This window comes from Felis catus, chromosome C1 (genome assembly GCF_018350175.1).
Source record: "Felis catus isolate Fca126 chromosome C1, F.catus_Fca126_mat1.0, whole genome shotgun sequence".
NCBI lineage: Eukaryota > Metazoa > Chordata > Mammalia > Carnivora > Felidae > Felis > Felis catus.
Window position 1 is genome coordinate 101,762,289 of NC_058375.1, and position 13,737 is coordinate 101,776,025.

Sequence of the window (13,737 nt, forward strand, 5' to 3'; positions counted from 1 at the left end):
GTCAGATAAGAGATCCAGAATGTTCTGAGATTAGATGTACAGTGCCACTTCCATAAGCCTGGACTTCAGCTATCATATTTTACTCCAAAGAAGAAAATAGTTTGAAACAAAGGAGAAAGACACAACCCAGATGATAATCAAACAATCATTTTTTTTCTGCCAATAAGTGGGACACGACTACATTGAGTGGTACATCCTATCTGATATTGGTGGGGCAGCCACTCCTTGGTCTATTTCCTAAATCCTGAAGTCTCCAAAACCAAGACTCCCACAGCCATCCAAGGGCTCTCATTCATTCATACCAGGACAGGCAGCACTCACTGTACATGCTCAAGTAAATTCTTATTTCTAGAGGACCTGTGCCGTTGAAGTTGGTTCTGCGATGTCAGATTTTATCAGGTAGCTTAGCAAAATCTGGTGACGAAATTTTTCACAGAGTAATTCTAAATATGGCAGAAGCAGAGCATTTGGCACTGACCCGAGTACGGACTGACCCCAAATTTGATACCCAGTCCAGAGCTTCAAGGGAATGAGCTATAACCCAGGTTGGATTAAACTAAAATTATGATGATAGCAAACACTCAAACAAGCCTGTTAGATGACTTTAGTGATGGAATGAAGTCTCTGAGCTCTCCATGCCCTCCAAGTTCTATTTGGGAAAAGGAGGAGGTAACCTGAAGCCTCCGATTCCCATGCCAATAAGCCAATTAAGGAGACCAAAAGCACATTATCTCTCAGCTGCCTAAAGCACTCTCCACCTGACAACCAGCATCTCACCCAGTGATACACAGAACCAGAGGCAAGGACCCAAAGTCATCCCTGAGAACTGTCTTTTAAAGAGGCTTTGCAAATAAGTGGCAGCAGTAACTTTTATATTAATTTCTTTGATCAGACGAAGGCTCAACGTCGTTAAAGGTTCAGCCTCTAATGCTCCAGCATACTTTGAAGGTGGACGCAAAAAGGGAAGAGGTTATAAGCACTACACTAGACACTTTGTATACATCATCCCATGCAATCTTCGTAGAAAACTCTATGAAGTAAGCAATACTGTTGCCACTTTACAAATGAGGAAACTGAGGCTTGGCAAGATTGAGAGACACACATTATATAATAGGTGTCATTGTGGGATTTGAGTTAGACTGACACTAGAGTTGACATTCTCTCCACCGTATAAGATTTTCCCATTTTCAGAATGAGACCTACAGAGCTAGGTGCTTCTCACGCTGAACTTGGAAACGCGGAGCTAATGTTCAGGCTGCTCAGTCAGAAGACAACTCTATGGAAACTAAGACATTGTCAGTTCTTTCGGGAGAGGAGAAAATTCAAGCCAAAGTCAGACAGGAATTTTCCTTTCTCAGTAGTGGGACAGTTGTATTCAGGAATATTTGAGGTGTCTGCCCCAACTTAACATTATTTAATAAGTTTAAGTACAAGCACACAAGGCCCCCTTTTGTTGTATTTCACTTCCTGTCCCCAGTACCCACCCTTTTGTTGTATTTCACTTCCTGTCCCCAGTACCCACCCTGGGGAAAACATCCAAAGGTGAAAGTTCACTGAAGATCACTGTCAATGTCAAGTCACTTTCATTCTGGCCTAGGCCATAAGCAAAACAACATTAGGAGGTACTTGGAAAATGTTTGGACTTTGAGAAATATGTAATGACAGTATTGAAAGACAAGAAAAAAACAGCTGAGGGAGTTCCTACTTGTGCAGAATTTGGTTAATTTAGGCTTAACTCAGGTCATAGTTCACAGCCCAAAAGTTTTGATAATCCTAAATGGATATCTGTATTTGAGGAGAATCCATCTGGTAGGTAACAATGTATGTGAAAGCATTTATAAACAAGAAAGTATCAAATTAACATATAAGATTAGATGCCAATGAGCAAGTTAATCAGGAAGACCAAGAAAAAATAAAGACAAATATGGGTCTTGGATTTTCCAGAAGAGTCCTAATTCCAAATATTTTATTTAATTCTTCCTACAGAATTAAAATTTTTCAGATTGACTTTTGGTTCACAAAATATTCCCAATGGAAAGCCCAGAAAACGCATGAGAGAAATAATAAAAAACTGGTTACAAGCCACATGGCAATATTCAGTCTAAATACCTCTTCTACCAGAGGTCCTCCAAAAGTTGATCCTAATTGACTGGGTGGTCTTCAAGATTTACCAGTCAATTTTGGGCCAGCAGCTGTCAACACAGGCCCCGCCTTGAGGCTCTTGGCATTTTTTTTTCTGAGTGAAGTAACACATCAGCTCATCCCCAAGCCAATGCTTGTTTGCTGTTTGCAACCACAACTACTTTGAACCTCCCACCACCACCCTGGCCACTGCCATAGCACCATCAGACATCTGTCATAGTGGTCTTTACATTTCCATGAAGTGCGAAGGAGGCCTTCCCCCAAAGGCCCTAGAAGAACTTGCCTTCTACCTTGTTAGGATATTCCCCCTGAGCACCAGTAAGTAAACAAATTCATGCTAATACACTAACAGGGAAGGAGTAAGAAGCCAATTTCCAAGCAGTAAGTATAATTTAGCTCTGACTTCCATAAACAGTGCCCTTGGAGATGGCAATTTCAAACGCGTAAGTAGGTTAGACATTTGTGGACAGCCAGGAAGATGAAATTCCCTTCAAATTATACACAAGAGACCACCAGCTACACTAAGTTGAAAACCCAATGTATCATGCCAAACATACAGAACCATCCTGTTTAATGAATGTAAGAGAGCTACACAGCCAGCAAGTATGTAACAATCTCCCCAATAATCTTCTAAATCCATCCATTCGATAAATCATTTATTTATTCAGTAAATAATTACTTATTAACTAGCTTGGACCTAGCAATGTGCTAGGTACTAAGAGGGGCACAAAATTGACCAAGATATGATCTATGTTTTCAGGAACTTACAAAATCACTTAGGAGATAGGACAGCGCAATAAACAATCCAATAAAAGTAGAACAGTCAAAATCCAATAGGGCACAGAGCACATTGGGGATTGGAATGTGGAATTCAAAAGACTGAGTTCTAAAGTTCACCTCTTCCTTTCTAACGGTCTAATCTTCAACAAGTCACTTAACCTCTTGAAGCCTTAGTTTTATCATTTGTGATACACTAGGTACTGTATCACAGTAGTAATACCTACTATGTGAAATTTTTATGAATCACTAACCAAGTATGTGTGTATGTTTATGTAAATAACTTATCAATAGTAAAGAAATAGTAAAGAAATGCTAACTTTCATGCACTACATCAAAGAGTAGTTTCAACAAAATGCTCTGGAAGTTTAGAGGTGAGAAGAACCCCTTCTAGCCCAGTGGTCTTTTTTTTCCTGGCCTAATGAAAAGATGTCTGCAAGATAAGAAGAAAGGAGGAGAAGGATCTTCCAGGAAAAGGGAAGCATGGCAGTAACGTCTCCCAGACAGCTTAGAAAACAGCAAGTGATTCAGACCACATCTGCTTTAGAACTTGTATCCTCAGCACCTGGGACAGTGCCTGGCACCTACTAGGCACTCAAAAAATGTTGGTTTTGGGGCGCCTGGGTGGCGCAGTCGGTTAGGCGTCCGACTTCAGCCAGGTCACGATCTCGCGGTCCGGGAGTTCGAGCCCCGCGTCAGGCTCTGGGCTGATGGCTCGGAGCCTGGAGCCTGTTTCCGATTCTGTGTCTCCCTCTCTCTCTGCCCCTCCCCTGTTCATGCTCTGTCTCTCTCTGTCCCAAAAATAAATAAACGTTGAAAAAAAATTTTTTTTAAAAGTTGGTTTTTATTGAATAAAGGAATAGATGAAATGTTGTATGTTTAGCAAGGCAAGTGATGGTAAGACTGTTCTCTGAGACAGTAGACTGAAGGTGAGACGAAGAATCTCGAATGCTATTCATTTCCTCATCTTCTTCAGGAGACCAATATATCTCTGATAATGAGGTGTCCTCATTAAATGCCATGCTCCCAGTGAAATCCTAACAGGGTCACCTCTACATAGAACCTAAACTATTGGAACCCCACCCACTTTTCCTTCCATGACTGAGTTGTGTTGAACTGATTGACAAGGTCTGACCTGAAGCCCGTGAGAGCCTGTGCTGACAGCTCAGAGCCTGGAGCTTGCTTCAGATTCTGTGTCTCCTTGTCTCCGCTCCTCCCCTGCTCATGCTCTGTCTCTTGCTCTCTCAAATAAATAAACATTAAAATTTTTCAAAAAAAACCCCAGAATCACATAGACCCAGATGTATGACTTTGAGCAAGCGACTTAACCTTTCTAGGCCAATTTCCTCATCTAAAATAGAGGTGCCAATAACTCTCGGTAAAGCTACTGGCACACAGCAGGAGTATATTAAATGTTAGTTCCTTCCATCATTTGGGAAGGGGAGTGACCACAAGGGTTAGATCTTTCCCCAATCATTCCCTGTCCACATCTGAGAGAGAGAAAGAAGATTTGTATTCTCTCAAATGGAGAAAAGCAAATCCTAATAAAGAAAATGTAAAACGTCAAACGGGAAAAGATCACATGGTGAAGAAAGTAATTCAGGGCCTGGAGCAGAAACTACCAAAACTGAATAGTGTTAGAAGACATGATGGAAAAGCAGAAGGAAGGAAATCTCAGCGAAGTGAAAATATCAGCGAAGAAAGCATGCTTTTGTGTGGGTCTGCTTGCGTGATGCCCTCCTGGTCCACAATGGCTGCCACGCTGTAGAAAAGGGAAATGACCAGAATCTGAAAGAAGAGACAACAGGGAATACCGCGGGGCAAAGATGTATGCTGGGCCTTCAGTAAGGAAATGAGGCTGGAGAAGCAAACTCTAGCCTCGAGCAGAGAAGCAGAAAGGTCAACCTTGGCTAGAGGAGCAGTCCCAGGGCACTGTTCCACGAGAAGGGGAAAACACAAGAAAGAGCAGGGAAGCTGCAGCGTACCTTGACTCCAAAGCTACACCCTTGTCAAGAGCACTCTCCCTCTGTCTCAGGATAAGGAAAATACACACGGAGGAGGCAGAAAAGATCTAGAGCCTGAAGGAGTCTCCCAAGGAGCGTAAGGATGAGGTCTGAGAGCTGTGCCCTATAACCCTCTCACTGAGACTCAGCCAAGGTAACCTGCACAGAAGTACCAGAGAAAAGAAAAGGACCGGTCGGTGTCTTACTCCAAAGCTTGAACTCATCCACCGGGCCACACGATCTTCAGAAATCCTAGAGCCAAATGCCTTGACAAGAGAAAAGAATCCACTTTTGGGCTGCAGGGCAAGTGCTGAGGGGGAAAGGAGCACCCTGGATGAATCATGTTCACAACAGCGTCTTTATATTTACAACTCAGCAACCCCAGCTGGAGATGCTTACAACACTTGGAATCCCATCCTCCCAACCCAAGTCCCCGGAGCCCTCCAGGAAAAGCCCCCCTCTTGTCTTCTCTGGTCTTCTTTTCTCCCTCCAAAGCCGTCTCCAGAAGAGAATGAGTTGTCAAAGGATGCTCACCCCAGGCAGATTTCTGGTGAGGGCCGAGAAGAGGGTGGGGCAAGGTAAGAGATTGCCTAACACTGTCCTCTGCGTAACGGCTGATTTGGGAATCCCAAAGTCAACATGTTATTCCTAACTCCATTACTGACTCCTTTAGTCACCTTGCCCAGATCACTGAACTCCACTCGTTCCTCAGCCAACACCTTGGCTACATACAGCATGCCTCTGCTTTCCCCCAGGCCTACCTACCTCGGTCAGAATGACTCTTGAAGAGACCGCGTCCTCCAAGTATGTCAGCAATTCAGAATCTGACAGCTTCTAAAATAGCTAGTGTGTCGCCGGGTGCCTGTTGCTTTCTGAAAGAGTGGTGGTGTCGTCGAGGCAGCGGGATTTCCTTGCCAAAGTTGCTCCTGCCCTCCTCCCCATAAGGCTCTGCAGGGCCTCTCCCTGTCCCAGCCCAGGAGGGCCTGGAGCCCAGGGGCCGTGGCATTTAAGCCGTCAGAGCTCCCACTGCAAAGCCCGTGGGGGTGCCAGTTCAGCATCTGTCATGATGACCCAGCCTGAACTGTATTTAGAAGCTTCGGACATGGCACCGTGTCCCGGCCCATCTCAGAGTGACAGGAGATTTCCTGAGCACCTGGGTCTGTGATTCCCTCCAGGGAATGGGGGGTCAAAATGACTTTCCTAATGGCCTGTTTCCTCCTCAGGAGGGTACCCTTCTGATGGAGGTCTGTCTCAGAGACCCAACCTCCACCAATGCTATTAAATCATGCTATTTTAAAAATCCAGACTTTTTACAAAGTTTGTAAGCCATGTTAGAGAAAAGAGAGAACGAAAAAATCTTTCAGAAAAGGGGTTTAGTGCTCTGTCCGTGGACTATTCTTACAAAGATAAATTTCCCTGGAATTACATCTTGGGAGTGCACAGAATCTACCAGATATTGTCAGGGAACAGGGAAAGCCTGACTAGCACCCTTGACTTCTTGGGGGACAGTACATAATAATTCATTTCAGCTTCTTGGCAGCCTCTATGTCTGTCTTGAAAGTAGCTTACTGGAGTCCAAAAAAAATTGTAAGTTATTCCCGTTCAGTGGTTAAAAGAAACAAACAAACAAAAAACAACTCTTTTATTTACACTTCAGTGTAATCCCCACCCACACAGGCAGACTGATAATTGTGTAACACTAACAGAGTGGGCCGTCCGTTCTGAGGGTTACTGCACACGGAGCGGGTCTAGTCCTCAACTCTGCTAGAGCACAGGAGAAAGAAAGGCTTCTTCCCTATTGACCCTCAACTCTCTGCACCAGTGTCCCTGACCAGAGTCCCATGGAGATACCCTGTCATTTAAAAGGCATCAGTGTTTGGCCTCTCCCATTTCTGGGCAAGTACCCAACACTCAGAGAATGTGGTTTTAGGATCATGGCATCTAATCCATTCAAGGATTATTTTCCCCCCTACTGCTCAGATGGGTGTGTTAATCATCACCTCCCTTTGTTCTGTAATAAATTCAGCCCCAGCTAATTCCAAGCCTCTATGCATCACTGGAGTTTAAAGATGGCGTTTTGACAGGTCAGATACTTAGAATCAATAGACCACCAACCAGTCAAAAATCCTAAGTAGTTTTAGAAACATGTGGAAGTAATTTTTTTCCCAGAATTCACAAGTCTGGAGGATGAGATCTTACTGATGGCGTGTGGGCCGTTGTATATATTAAAATATTACTTTATATACTATATTCTACATGTAATCAAAGTTGATTTAACAGTGAAGGCAGATTTTCCTTGTTATACCAAATATTACATGTGTTATCAGATACAAATTCCAATGGAGTAACACTACACAGCATCTTTAAAAGAACCAATAAAAAACTAAGATAAAATTATAAGTGAATGTGGTCGTGCCGGGCTAGCTCAGTTGGTAGAGCATGAAACTCTTGATCTTGGGGTTGTGAGTTCAAGGCCAATGTTGGGCATAGAGCTTCCTTGAATATATATATATGTGTGTGTGTGTGTGTGTGTGTGTGTGTGTATATATATGTATATATATATATATATGCGAACGTGCAATGACTACAGATGTAAAATACAAATGTTATCAGCTAGGGAACTTCATAGAAATCAGAATATTTTGTGTGTCACTGGATGTATACCTACGTTTTAATTATAACCGTCTCAGCTGCATGTAGTGAATCCTTCTGTAAAGAAAAAACTATTTCGTAAAATATTAATTTCTAATCTTTCCAATGAAGAAGATATTAACCTAATGTCAGCGGATGGGCTTTTGTGGTTTATCTGATCTAAAGTTGTGTCAAATTTGTAAGTGCTTGAGTTTGTCTAGGAAGGGAATGTAGGGTATTTATGGGATTCTCAAAGCAATCTATGACTTTAACAGGACAAGGGCCACTGGTTTGATAGGCTTTCTTCAAGTCGGGAAAACATCCATTTTCTAAGCTCTTCTGCTACAACGTAAAGCACGTCCTCTTAACCAGATATTCCCAACAGGAAAAATATTCAAAAGAATACAACCCAGAACAGTAGCGATGCATCTTCACAAAAACACATTCTTTGTCCCCCTTATAAAGACAAAGTGGCCGTGTTTGTCTGTGAGTGTTACACTTTCTCTGTAAGATTCCTTTTTTCTCGAATAACTGTATTTTAACCACATATACAGGTATGTATAACTTTTTTCAATTATAGCACAGTCAAATCATTTGCCGGCATTAGGGGGATTAAAAATTATCTTTAAGAAGGGGCGCCTGGGCGGCTCAGTCAATTGAGCATCCAAGTCTTGATTTCGGCTCAGGTCATGATCCCAGGGCTGTGGGACTGAGCCCCAGTCGGGCTCCGTGCTCCTTAGGATTCTCCCGCTCCCTCCCTCTGCCCCTCTCCTCCACTCTCTCTCTCTCTCTCTCTCTCTCTCTCTCAAATGAAAAAATGTATGTATATCTTTAAGTGAATGTTAATGGGGCTTTTTCTTCAGCCTTGCCACCTCCACTCATCCATACTCCCTTGCTCCCCTTCCCCCTGCCCCTCAGAAAACCCTCAGTGACACAGAAGCCCGGGCTCACTGGGCTGTTTCTCCTCGCGCGTGCTAAACCACAGGAAGGTTGCTACTGTGGGACACACAATCTGGCCCCCTGCCCAGGGATGGGCCCCAGGTCGGTGGTTCCCGCCCCTCAGAAGAAACCCTCCTCCCAGCCCTCCCCTCCACCCCTCGCCCTGTGTCCCCTAGGGCAGGGCCTGCGTCTGGCCCCGGAGCCCAGAGGCAGCTCCTCCGGGAAGGCGAGTAGGTGACGCTGCCCGCCCGCCGCAGGACTGCCAAGGCTCCCGAAAGGCCACGGCAACCGAGCCTGCCCACGAGAACATTCTGGTGAGCTCAGTTTGTTTGCTCCTGAGAACCTCCTCGCCCTCACGGTCTATTTTTACCATGCCGTGACGCTGAAGTCTCCGCTGCCACAGAAGTGAATGATAAATAAACTCTCCATTATCTATCATTATGTGGTGAAAGGAGCCCTGGGTCCAGAACCAGAAGGCAGGAGTGTGAGCCCTGGGTCTGACCTTGGTCTGACCTTGTGGAAGCCATTTCATCCCGCTGAGTCTCAGCTGAGGCATCTGGGCTAGGGAGAGTGGATAAGGAACCCTACCGCTCACCGCACGCGCGGAGTCCTCGGCAGGGTCAAATAATGTAGACGAAAGCACTTTATCAACTATAAAGTGCCTTCGAAATAGGAGTCATCAGCATGACACGTGATCATTTAACCCGCAGAGATTCTTCCCTATGCTCTAAACACCATGTTAAACCCGCACCTATTTTTCCACGCCCATGAAAGATAGGAAACTGAGGCTCAGAAGCAAAGAGGTGACGTGAGAAGTTCTGCTGGCTGGGAGCCTGCACTCTCTCCTCTCACTTCCCCACCCTCCCCTCCCCCAACCCCTGCACGTTGTGCACTTAACTTACTCTTGCTGAACAACTACTGCCTCGCTTTAAAACGGAGATGATAATCCTTGAGGCAAACGTCTAGACAAAATGCTCTCCCCAGCGTCTCATTCAATGCCCTGTGATTCTGCTAGATCTGAGCAAGGTCTCGGGGCACCTGCTGGTAGGGTGAGGACTAAGCACCCAGGTCTGCTGACCAATGGATCCCATCGTATCATGGCTGCCACGGCCTCTGAGCTACAACACCTGGCCAATGCCCCAGTGAGCACTCTGCGGCATGACAAGATCCCGAATAATCAATGAGAAATCACAGTACAGTTAGGGTCTCTCCCATGCTACAAGCATTTTAACATATTCCGACTCTCTGTTAATCCAAGTATGTTGCCTCTTTTCACTGATCAAGAAAAATAGCCCATTCCCTAATGGCGGCAGGCAGGTAAATATCTGTAAGTGATCAGATTATAGTATATTCCAGGAGATCTGTTCCATCACACACCCCTTTACATGGAGATCACTGGGCTATAGGATAGCCAAATTGTTTTATTTTTTTTTAATTTTTTCAAGTTTATTTATTTTGATAGAACACATGAGCAGGGGAGGGGCAGAGAGAGAGGGAGAGAGAGAATCCCAAGCAGGCTCCAGGCTCCCAGCACAGAGCCCGATGCAGGGCCTGAACCCACGAACCATGAGATCATGACCTGAGCTGAAACCAAGAGCCAGACATTTAACTGACTGAGCCACCCAGACGCCCCTTACAGCCAAACTGCTTTAACCATTATCAATGACAGAAGGCTTTGTTCACTCCAGTGGCAAAACGTTTTGTGGATTCCATGGGATTCCCAGACCTGCCACAGAACTGGTCTTCTGCTCCTTAGTGTGAAATGAAGGCCAGTCCCATGGAGACTTAAGGTTTTCCATAAAGCTACTCAGTTTCTCCAGGGTCCAAAATTCCTGTCTCTCTTCTCCCTGGGCTCCAGTGTAGCTCTGCTCTCAAAAGCATACCTCACTTCTGTGCCCCACTGAGTCACTGTTGTGGCCAGACTCAACAACGTTGACAACTCTGCAGGGAAATGCCTAATGAAGGAGGCTGCTGTTGCTTCTCATCCCTCAGAAGAACTTTCTGGAGCACGCTGCTTATTGCCACAGAGGAAGTGACTTCTCTTCCTTCCAAAAAGACCCTTCTGTGGTCTGAGTTGGGATTACACATCTGGATTCAGCTCTTGCAAAATTGGTTATCGCTGGGGATGGATGTTCTTCTAACTCAGTCTTTAGAAGAAAGAATGTGACATGTTTTTGTCAGGCTCTTAAACTAAACTATCTGTGAAAGACTTCCTTCTTGTCATTATTTATAATTTAATTATGAGCCCTTGTGGTCCATGATAAAATATATCCTCTCAGGCAAAGAGGGAAAATGAGTTTTAACACATATGTCAACTCTGGTCATTTGATGGTGACAGTCAAGGGCACAGAACTAAGGAGGCCCAATCCAAGCTCAAAGAGAAGAGTACCAGATCGATTAGCAATGTCTGCCACAGGCACAGAATCGAGGATAGCAGCCTACATGATACATAGTCACTATTATATTCTTTCCAAGGTTTCTACTACAATGCTGTCATGCATGAATCAGCATACTGTCCCTCTCACCTGCTTTCAAGGAATAAAGGCTATTGTGTTATTGTTCGTACTTTGTGCCATTCTTTCCAAGTGGACCAGGTTTTCTGGAGGCAGCAGATAGGCCAGTAATCTCTCTTCTCCAGCAATAAGATCATCATGTTAGCAAACTTCCTCTGCTCTGACACAGTTGTGGCTTTAATGGAGAACTAATGTCTTCATCAGTATCTGTGCTATTTCACACTTCATTTCCTTCCCCAACTCTTGGATGAAAACCATCCGGTCCTGGTGATTTACTTTGTGGGAGTTTCTTTCAAGTTGGTTTCCTTCTCTAAGGATGCCATGCAAGCATTTTCAGGACTCCAGCTGGGGAGCACCCAGCCTTGAAACATCAGGGTGTGATCAAGCCATTTAAAAAAGCCAACGGCCTTGGCAGGGAGCTAGTGGTAAGGCCCTTAGCCGTGGCCTTGGAGTCTTAAGGTAACAGACTTTTTCTGCCTCTCAGGAAGCACTGGTACAGTGGTGTGAGGTGGTCCAGATTTCCAGGATCCTGAGAAATAGGAGCAGATCGAAGGAAAACACAGCTGCGTTCACACCGTGATCCACAATTCACGCATCTCCATCTTTCTCAGGGAGGTTCACAAAATCTCCAAACAACTGCCAGGCAAGAATGGTCTTCAACTTCTTTTCTATGCCCTATGGTTGTACCAATCACCTAGCCCGGATTCTCTAAGAGAGTCCTAATTTTAAATACTCCATTCTGCGACCATTGCAATACATTTGCACTGGAAGCAGATAGATAGGAGGGAACATCCTAATACCTGGCTTGAAAAGCCATCCCTCAGCGTAAGTACACAATAAAATACTTCACGTTCAATTTGGTATATTCTGGCCAAATGACACAATTGGCAGGAGTGGATGGGGAGGGTAAAGGAAAAAGTACAGCGCCGAGCCTGAGGCCTTCCCAGAGAAGCCTGTTTAAGTGGCACCGGCCTGAGCTGTGTGACTTGTGATGTGGTTTTGCTGTTATGGGGTTTTGTTTTGTTTTGTTTTGTTTTTTTTAATGAATATCCGATACTCATATCTTGAGAACTATGAGCCTGCCCTTCACTTAAAAAAAATTTTTTTTTCAACATTTATTTATTTTTGGGACAGAGAGAGACAGAGCATGAACGGGGGAGGGGCAGAGAGAGAGGGAGACACAGAATCGGAAACAGGCTCCAGGCTCCGAGCCATCAGCCCAGAGCCCGACGCGGGGCTCGAACCCACGGACCGCGAGATCGTGACCTGGCTGAAGTCGGACGCTTAACCGACTGCGCCACCCAGGCGCCCCTGCCCTTCGCTTTTAAAGTAAACAGGTAAACTTTAATCAGAATACCAGACAGAGTTCAAACACTATTGCCAAGAAGAGTAAGAAAGGACAGCTTCTGTTCCCCAAAGCCCGTTGGTGTGAAGGCACCTTGTGCTCCATATTTCCCACTGGAGAACAGGGTTGGGGGGCGCGGATGGGGGGGGTCATTCTCAACATCAGCATGTGTGACCTTAGGCCTTTGCCAAATGAGGCAGTCAAAACAGGAAAGCCCAGCGTGTCACTGTGGCAGTCGGAATGAGTGCTAGTATTTATGCCACCAAAAAAACAGCACCCATGAGCAATTTTCATACCACGACACATGTAAACTTAAGAACAGGCAGGATCATGACACTGTTCAGGTGTCATCTAGCTATATACAATAGAGTATAGAATATTCCAGAACACAAATGACTAGGGGGAAAAAAACACTTTAGGAATATCATAAAACATCTATATCTCCACCGTAAGAGATGCTGCCCCTAAGTGGCTTGGTATTCTAAGTTCTTAGTAGAGCCCTACATGGGCGTCGGTAGAGTTCCACACGCCGTCAGCTGCTGACATGCAATCCCCCAGAATATGACTCGGGGACGTCTCTCCGCTAAGGAACAGGAGTAGCCTGTGCCTTTCCCCCTTCTCCCAGCTGGAGAAAAGCCACCGGAGGGGTTTTGAGTAACAGTAATAACAGCCATTGGCTTGCAGCCTGGGGCAGGAGATCTGCGGAATCCCAGGCCCTGGTCCTCCCCCTTTGGCTGGTAGGGTCTCCAAATGGCGCTTGAGCTCTCCTTGGCAGTCATTAAAGTTCACCTGCTGCAACCACAGGTGCCATTTTCTGCTCCGCTCATGGCCTTGGTTGCAACACCCCATTGTTCCTGATCCCAGAGGCGGGTACACCTGAAGGTCACCATTGGCCTGGGCCAAAACCGCTTCCTGCTCCCATCCCTGCCAATTTGCACCACACACTCCAAAAGGTCACCAGCTTGATGTCAGGGCTTCTTACCCCTACATGGGCCTCGCAGCTTCTCCAGACCTACGGCCCCTACAAGGCTCTCTCTTCAGTGCCATCCTTGCTGCACATGAGACAGGGCCCTGTCCCCAGCAGTGTTAGAAATCCGCATCGGACTCTCGAGCAGTGCCTTCAGCTCATAGGAATGTAGGGCTGTGGCGACAGATGATGTACAGTTTTTCTGTGCTTGAAACCAACCAGGTCTTCAGACCGGACCCAAGACTCTCAGTTCTCAAATGGGCCCTCACCGAGGGGCAACCCTGTTAGGTCCTCTCTTTTTATAAGCCTGGTTAAATCCTGGAGCCAACCAGCAGTGAGTGCTAGCTGTTTAACCCCTCTGTCTCCTTGGCAGCCTGCCCTAACACAGGCTTGAACACCCACAAATGCCCAGACTTGGTG

The 13,737-nt window shown here is 45.5% G+C and overlaps 1 protein-coding gene across 3 annotated transcripts in view; it reads right to left on the reverse strand.

The window, feature by feature from the left end:
- Positions 1-13,737, reverse strand: part of TBX15 (T-box transcription factor 15) — a 104,964-nt gene that overhangs the window by 53,018 nt on the left and 38,209 nt on the right. Inside the window, exon 1 of one of the 3 annotated variants that reach the window (XM_006935028.5) lies at positions 5,688-7,124. The exons of the other annotated variants lie outside the window; for them this stretch is intronic. The gene's annotated coding sequence lies outside the window, so the exon portion shown is untranslated. Of the gene's footprint in view, positions 1-5,687; positions 7,125-13,737 lie in introns of those variants that run through there. 3 annotated transcript variants of the gene reach the window in all.